General features: G+C 41.2%; 1 long non-coding RNA gene across 2 annotated transcripts; it reads right to left on the bottom strand.

Moving 5' to 3' along the window:
• Window positions 1–1,396: 1,396 nt before the first annotated feature.
• Window positions 1,397–8,783, bottom strand: LOC123284487 (uncharacterized). Of its 2 annotated transcripts, XR_011502448.1 has the most exons (5): window positions 8,648–8,783; window positions 6,046–6,070; window positions 5,342–5,629; window positions 1,638–1,726; window positions 1,397–1,548 (listed from the first exon to the last, which is right to left on the bottom strand). It is a non-coding gene; the product is annotated as an uncharacterized lncRNA (long non-coding RNA). The 2 variants fall into 2 exon arrangements; XR_011502449.1 differs by lacking the exon at window positions 5,342–5,629.
• Between the last annotated feature and the right edge of the window lie 33 nt (window positions 8,784–8,816).

The following is an 8,816-nucleotide window of genomic DNA, read 5'->3' as shown; positions in this document are numbered from 1 at the left end:
CAGTAGAGTCACTGGTGTGCAATTCCAGCCTGGGAGAGCTGCAGGCACTTGACTCCAACTCATGAGAGACACCACATGGGCTGTGCTAGGCAAAGCCACAGAGACAGAGCTGCCAGGAGACTTGAGGCCCAACCCCTGCCCTCAAAGGCAGATCCCCCTCTCAGTGTGTCTAGAAGGCAGAACTTCCTCCTTAATGGGCCTAGAGGGCAGAACATTGAGTCAAAGATTATTTGTGAACCTCAAGGTCTAATGATATTTGCCCTCTTGGATTTTGGACTTGCTCAGGATTCTTTCTTTCCCGTTTTCCCCTTTTGGAATTGGAGTGTCTGTCCTAGGCCTGTCCTACCATGGCATTTTGTAAGCACATGCTATGTTTGACTTCACAAATTCACAGCTAGAGAGGAATTTGTCTCAGGATGAATCACACCTTGAGTCTCAACCATATCTTATTTACATATTTAGATGAGACTTTGGACTTAGACTTTTGAGTTGATGACATATGAGAAGGACACCCTTTTGGGGGGCCAAGGGTGAAATTTTGTTATAGCAGCCTGAATAGACTTACGACAGCAGGCTCAATTTATCCAAGATATAGCTCAAAACCACACAGTAATAACAGAAAAGAAAAATCTGTTCTAAACTTAACTTATTTAATGGTTGTTTCTTGTTAAGGACCAGAGAGGGCTTCTTATAGCTCACCTGTTGAGGAGCATTCGGGGATTTGCTCATACATCTGAAGCACGACTGCAATCAACCACTTCTCACCCAATTTTCCACACACCTCCCCATCTTGGCTAACTTTCTAATGACGTTTTCTTCTCTCTCGTCTCAAAGCTTCCACGGACCACCCTGATAACCAGTACATTACTGGTTCATTCCTGCCTGTGGAGTCCTCTTCCCATAAACTGCCCTCATATGCAATGGCCACCTTCTCCCCAACCCTGATGTAACCTGTACAAAAATACATGAACTGAATAATTGTGAAAGCTCACCTCCTTCCTCAGGAAATCTGCTTGGGGTGGACTGCCACTGATTCTAGGTAGGGTGGTATGCAGTGGCTAAATCATTTTTGCGGTCACTTGGATATGTTTAGGAACTCACAGAGACCAATTCACAGTGTTTCACATAGAAGTGAGCCCCAGTGAATATTTATTAAATGATTGGCTGGGTGGATAGATGGGATGGATGAAAATGCAAGTGGTTTTAGACATCAATTCTATTCTTAATTTCAAGTAACACATTATTAATGTTCACTGTGACATTATATATGGCTTCTATAGTTAAAAAAGGAAAGGAGAGTTGGGTGCCTTCTATATCTGGTAATATTTTGTGTGGATACCTATATTGAAGAGGATAATGCCAGCTTTGTAGCAAATTAATGACATTTCAATGGGTTAATATAGTAAAAGTTTATTTCTTGCTCATGAAGGAGTCAAATCAACTCAGCTGTTCCTGTTGGGTGGCTTTCCTCCATGTGGTGATTGAGAGGTCCAGGTTCCTTCTACCTTGTGGCTCTGTCATCACCTGGGGACTCAGACCTGTCTTTACCTAGCCAACAGAGGAAAAGAAAGTAGAGAAGGCACACATGTTCCTTGAGAAAACCTAGCCTGGATGTGACACCCATTTTTCCTACTCACATTCCATCAGCAACAGTTCATCACGTGGCCACACTGGGATGGAGGATGGGCTGGAAAATGAAGTCCATGGCTAGACAACTGCCTCCTACCTAGCATAAATTCATGGTAAGGGAAGGTGGTTACAAACTTTTGGTGACTAGCTAGCCATCTCTGATGTTCAACTTCAAAAGAAATACAAAACAACTAGTAAAGATTACTTTTAATGAGAATGCCCAATCCTGTTTGGAAAACAGCACTCTCACATATTGCTTCTAATTGGTGAAACATTTTTTGTTCCATTTTCAAACTGACTTATTTAGGAAGCAATTTGGCAATATGTATTACAACTCAAGTTTTTTCTGTCTTTGGATCCAGTGGTAATTCTGAGAATCCATATTAAGATAATATTCCAAAATATTTTTTAAAGCTTTATGTATAATGATGTTGACCACAGAGTTATTTAAGCAATGAAAAATTAGGAAAAATAGTGAAAATTTATTAGTAAGGGAATAATTACATGATCAAACATTTGTCCAATGCCATATTTATGTAGCCATTGAAATATTTATGAAGCATTTTAACAGTGTTTGCCATAAAGCTTTATTTTTTTTTTAGATTGGCACCTGAGCTAACATTGTTGCCAATCTTTTTTTTTTTTTCCTTCTTCTCCCCAAACCCCCCCATAAATAGTTGTATATTCTAGTTGTAGGCCCTTCTGGTTGTGCTATGTGGGACACTGCCTCAGCATGGCCTGATGAGCAGTGCCAAGTCCATTCCCAGGATCCGAACTGGTGAAACCCTGGGCCGCCATAGCGGTGTGCGAACTTAACCACTCGGCCCCGGGGCCAGCCCCTAAAGCTTTATTTTTTAAAGCAAGTTACCAAATTTTATGTGCAGTATTATCTCAATTATGTAAAAAATACGAGAAACATAGAAAAACACTGAATATGCTAAACATTAGCTGAAGTTCCTTCTAGGTGGTGGGATATGGTAATTAATTTTCTTTTTGTTTTTTCATAATATTCAAATTTTCTAAAGTGAATGTATATTATAACTTTATATTTAGAAAAATATTAACTTGGAGGGTAAGGAGAATGACCTTATACAAGGCAGATCTATTACTCAGTAGAATTTGGTTGGATCTTTCTCGCAACTGCTCCCATCTCCTCTTTCCTTGGCTGGGTTCCCCATTCTTGGTCTTGGCTGCTGCTTTTGATGCTCCCTGTAACATCAACCAGTAAACTCCTTTTATTAAGTCAGCTTGCTCCCCCAATACTGCCATTTGTTGTTGCGACATTCATTATTTCCTGGTAATAACACCCCTTGCTCAGAATTTTAGGGCTCATCAACTCTGTGATAGTAAAAAAATAAAATGATTACAGCAGTTCATTTAAGGAGACTGATCTGGAGCAATGTGCATGGAAGATTTGAATGTGATAATGACTTACATAATTCTTCTCCCCTTTTATGTGAATAACAGGAATACTGACTATACTATGTCTACAGGACTCTTCAGTAGACTGCTAGCTCCTGGAACATAGCAATTGCATCATCTTGGTTCCTCCAGTGCCTAACATAGTTCTGATACATAATTGGCACTTAATAGACGTTTTGAATAAATAAATGACTGAATGGATGGAAGGAAGGGTAACTATTAATGATGGTGATTGCTATTTACTAATGGAGATCAGCCAGTCAATTAATGTTTATTGAGCACACTTTATGTGCCAATTTGTGCTTGGAACTAGATTCCAAGAAATCATGGTAGGGAAAAAAAAGGTAGATTGGTGAATTAGATGGACTTTTCAGCCAGTGTAAATGTGAAGATATGGAACCCTCTGAAGCCTTTTTAAGATGTGTTTGGCCCATCCAGCTAGTGCTAACTAGTGGATACATGGTCCCAGGGCTACAGATCCAGATTAAGCATAGTTGGGTAGACCAGGCATAGTTTGGTCACTGTTTAGTCGAGTAGTCTGCCGGGGTCAAGTGGTCACAGATAGGGTAAGCATGAGTGTTAAAGGTTAACGAGACAGCTCATGTGCAGCCCATCAGTGTAGCAACCACCTGGGATCAGGTCTGCCCAAGCTTCTGCTGACTTTCAATCTGGCAATTTGGATGGAAATTGACTCTTCCCACCTCTCCATTTCCTCTGGACTTAACACAATCACCTGGATATCCTAATTAGGGCCCTCATGATCCACAGTCCCTAAAAGGAGTCCTCTTATAGGGTAGGCTGGGAATCTGGCCCTTCCCAAAGCTCCACGCGTGAGCAATGGTCTTAGTAATGGGGATTCACCCCATTCCTTATTGCTAGGATGAACGGTTTCTACCACTCAGAGCCTTATGAATGGACTTGTCTAAGACTATAATCCCTTACACACGTGCCACTCTGCGTGACTCACATGCCCTGAATACTGCTTCAGTGCTGAGCTGCCTGTGCCCCAAGACCTGGAATCCTCAGCGGCACCCTGTCTTGTCTTTAATTTGCAGCAGCTCTCATAAATGCAGAAAGAAATGTCTTTTTTAAGAAGCTAAATGTGACATCTATGTTCTTGAAAGAATGTAAAAGATTGGAAATAAACACTCCTTTTAAAAAATTTCTCTGGCCCGGCCCTGTGACTGAGTGGTTAAGTGCGTGTGCTCCACTTCGGCAGCCCAGGGTTTCGCTGGTTCGGATCCTGGGCGCGGACATGGCACCGCTCATCAAGCCACGCTGAGGTGGTGTCCCACATGCCACAACTAGAACGACCCAAAACTAAAATATACAACTATGTACTGGGAGGATTTGGGGGAAAAAAGCAGGAAAAAAAAAGAAGATTGGCAACAGTTGTTAGCTCAGGTGCCAATCTAAATCATTCTTTAGAATACCACAAAACCACATCTGTGTGCCTTCTTTTACATACATTTCTATAAAAACATATATTTTAAAATATCATGTTATAATTCTTTAAGGGAAAATTAAAGGTCTTGGCAATCACCAATCACTTCTGTTTTCATGCAGAGAATGTTTCTATAGAAGTCCACCAGCAATATCACCAACAAAAACATCTATTTTAAAGTGAGTTGGCGGTAACTGTTACCCCAAATTTGGCAGAAAAACAAAAATAGTCCAAATAAATATAATTTTTTCCCTCAGCAAAGTCAACAATCTTACACAAATCTATGGACATGTTGTACCTTAACTCTAGGGAAACTCTGGTTTGTCTCACTGACAAATTTTTATTAAAAAAAAAAAAAAGGTAGCGGAGGGGTGGCCAGCCCTGTGGTGTAGTGGTTAAGTTCACATGCTCCGCTTCACAGGCCCGGGGCTCACAGGTTCGATCCCAAGTGCGGACCTACACACCACTCATCAAAGCCACGCTGTGGCAGCATCCCACATATAAAATAGAGGAAGATTGGCACAGATGTTAGCTCAGGGACCATCTTCCTCACCAAAAAAAAAAAAAAAAAACAACTTTCAAAGTTACAGATTTCAAGAGGATCTTATTTAAGACCAATTCATTAGAGGAAAACAAAGCATTGGGAGGACAAAGATTTTGGAATTTCATACCACTCTCCCTGAAATTTATTTGAGAAACTCCTAGCAGTCATCGAGACACTGGAAAAGCATCGATCAGCCCTATGTCGGTTCACAAACTGGCCCCTGGACACAGAGGGCAAGGAAAGACCAAAGAAAGATGCAGACTGTTATGTGGCATGTTTAATAAGCAAGGAAACTTACATACCAGGCTTGTCTTGGGCAGCGGCAAGATGTGAGGATCTCCACATCCACCCACCAGAATCTTAAATGTTTATAGAGGCTTTCACTGGGTTCAGTCATGTATACCATCCAGATGGTCTCAACAACACGTTACTATCTCAAGGCTGTGTCCATAGGACAGCTTCGAGTGCAGGGGAAGGCAAGCGGAGCACACATTCCAAGGACAGGGGAGGGGTGAGGAGCCTCCAACTGCCCAGGTCCAACCCGAGGGTCAACCAGTGGTCACATCCTTTCCACGACCTCTTCCAACATCCTAGCAGGCAAGAGGCTAAGCTATTTTGCCCAAAGTAGCAACAAAGAATCCCCAACAAACTTAAAGAAAGCAGAAGAAAATAATTACCTGTTGCATAGCCTCATTATCTTTGTTACTGACCATTTGAAAAACAAGGGACCCAAAGCTCTGTCCTGATTAAAGGGATGTTCAGAAGATACAGTCAAAAAGATGCATCCCCTAGATATGGATTTACTATGCTAATTGCAAATAGGATAAAAAATACAAGTGGCTCTCTGAACTACAGACCTTATTCAGTACAATTACATACTCCATAAACGCCACTGATTGCTACAGAGACAGTATTACAAGTGTTGAGAGTACTCTGGACTGTCAGACTACTTGGATTTGAATCCTACCTCCCATGCATGCTATGTGACCTTGAACAATTCACTTACCCTCTCTGAGTCTTAGCCGCCTTATCTGTAAAATGGGGATAAAAATAGTAATTACCTCAAGGATGGTTATGAGGATTAAATGAGTCAATTTATGTAAAGTTAATACATTTAAGAAAAGTACCATTGTACAGTAAATACTATATTATTATACACCAATACTAATACTCTAAATTTCACTGACAAGTCAAAAATTGCTAAATCTGTGCCTATCTAAATAAAACACTTATGATAAATGAAAAGATTTCATTATTAACATTATCAATAATTGCTTTGTTTCAAGATGGTGGACACTGATACTCTGAACAAGTATACCAAATTTGGTAAAATCTATCAGTTCCTTCAAAATCATTGTGGAATAAATATACAAACAGAATGAAAGACATTAACTGTCAAATGATGAATTAAAATAGAAATTTCATTTGCTTTCTATCAAAAACGGTTACGAAATTATCTGGACTATTATTCAGAGCAAAGTATTGGTTGTAAACTTGAAAGTATTCAGAGTAATTGGAGTTTTACAGCTTTCAATTGCCAATCTGGTACAATTCAACTAAAAAATAGCAATAGCAAATCCTCCAGTTAACACAGCATACTTAAAACATTCGCTTTCCTCCATTCCTTATGACGCTTCACTAAAACAAAACAGAGGTTAAAAAAGAGTAGGGGACATAGACCCACAAGAACAAAGAGAACAGGAGAAGAGACCACAGCAAAATGCCCACAAAAATTTAGAAACTGATTGATGTGTATTGAGTTGTATCCCCTCAAAATATACATTGAATGTGACCTTATTTGGAAATAGGCTCTGTGTGGATGTGATCAAGTTAAAATGAGGTCATAATGAGTTATGGTGGGCCCTAATCTAATGACAAGTGTCTTTACAGCAGACGGATATCTGGGCACAGAAAGACCCACAGGGAGAACACCATGTGATGATGGGGGCAGAGACTGGAGTGATGCATCTATAAGCCAAGGAACACGAAGGACTGCCAGCAACCACCAGAAGCTAAGGCAGAAGCATGGGACCCCTCAGAGCCCCCAGAAGAAACAAAGCTTCTGATACCTTGATTCCAGAGTTCTAGCTTTTGTAGCTGTGAGAGAAAAAATATTTGTCTAATTAAATTGAGCAAATCACTCAAAGTAGAACAAAAAGGCAAAGAGATAGAAAATAGGACAAAGAAAAAACATCAGCAAGAAGGTCCAACATCTGAATAATGAATTTCTAAAAAAGAAGAGATAACAATAAGGGAGGGGGATGCTAGAGGAAATTATCAAGTAAATAATAGCAGAAAAACTCCAGAACTGTAGAACATAAAATGGAGGAGAGGAAATCATTAAATAAATAAGACCAGGGGCCAGCCCCGTGGCCAAGTGGTTAAGTTTGTGCGCTCCCCTTCAGTGGCCCAGGGTTTTGCTGGTTCAGATCCTGGGTGCAGACACGGCACTGCTCATCAGGCCACGCTGAGGCAGCATCCCACACGCCACAACCAGAAGGACCTACAATTAGAACAACTACGTATGGGGGGTGGGATGTGGGGGTGGGGGGGCTTTGGGGAGAAGAAGCACCAGAAAAAAAAAGAGATTGGCAACAGATGTCAGCTCAGGTGTCAATCTTTAGAAAAAATAATAATACCAAAAAAATTTCCAGAACTGAAGAACATGTGTTTCAAGATTGAAAACAGCCAACAAAGTGCCAGATCAATAAAAATTAGAAGAGCCATAACTAAGAAACATGATTGTGTCTTAGAACACTGGGAATAAAGAGCAGATCCTAAAACTTCTTGAGACAAAACAAACAGAACAGAAGCAGGTTACATATAAAGAAATCCGTTACCTATAAAGGAACAGGAATCTTAATGATGTAGGACTTCTCAACGACAATACTGGAAAGCCAAACTACTGTGAAGCTAGCCCTTTAACATTCTGAGTGAAAATTATTTTCAACCAAGAATTCTATACTCAACCAGAATTAAAGACAGTTATAGACAGTTTTTCTAAAGAAAAGAAAAGAAAAAAAAACGCACCTGCCTGCAACATTCCACAAGAAACTACTGGAGGATATGTTCCACAAAATGAGAGGGCAAAATCAAGAAAAAGGAGCATACAGATTCAGGAAATAGAGAATCCATCTCAGGAATGAAGTATGGCTCATTCCCTGGACGGCAGTGAGGGAGACCCCAGGACATCAGCTGAACCCAGCGCCTCTCAGACTTTGACGTGCGTAGGAATCAGTGGCGGATCTGGTTAAAATGCAGATTCTTATTCAAGAAGTCTGAGTGGAACCTGAAATTCGGCATTTTTAACAAGCTCGCCTCAGGATGTTGACGCTGCTGGTTCCGGGACTACACTTTGCTTAGCAGGGTGTAGAGGACAAACAGTCCAAATTGTTTAAAGAAGATTGTACAGAGAGAGAAATTGATTTGCTTCTGGGAGATAACTGAGGATGAATCAGTGTTAGGCAATAATAGGATAGCAGAGGGCGGAGACGGATGGAAGAGAGGAAGAGAAAGATTAATCTTTTAAATAAATAAAATCAAGGAAAGACAAGGGCTGGGGTTCAGCCTTATAACTAGTAAACCCCTGAAGAGGAAGCCCAGACCACCTTAACCGATCGGAATTCGGGCGTCTGGGGTCTCAGGACCACCCCTGGGCGATGCTCGGGACGGCGGTACCGGTCCGCCCGGGGACGCAGACAGGGTAGACGGAATATGCATCTCCCCAGATCCGGGAGGGGGCGGAGCCTCGGCCGGCCCGGGCTCCGGGTCTTAGGG

This window comes from Equus asinus, chromosome 3, assembly GCF_041296235.1.
Source record: "Equus asinus isolate D_3611 breed Donkey chromosome 3, EquAss-T2T_v2, whole genome shotgun sequence".
Lineage (NCBI taxonomy): Eukaryota > Metazoa > Chordata > Mammalia > Perissodactyla > Equidae > Equus > Equus asinus.
Note: the sequence above shows the minus strand (reverse complement) of the source record. Positions and strands in the feature narration are given on the sequence as shown.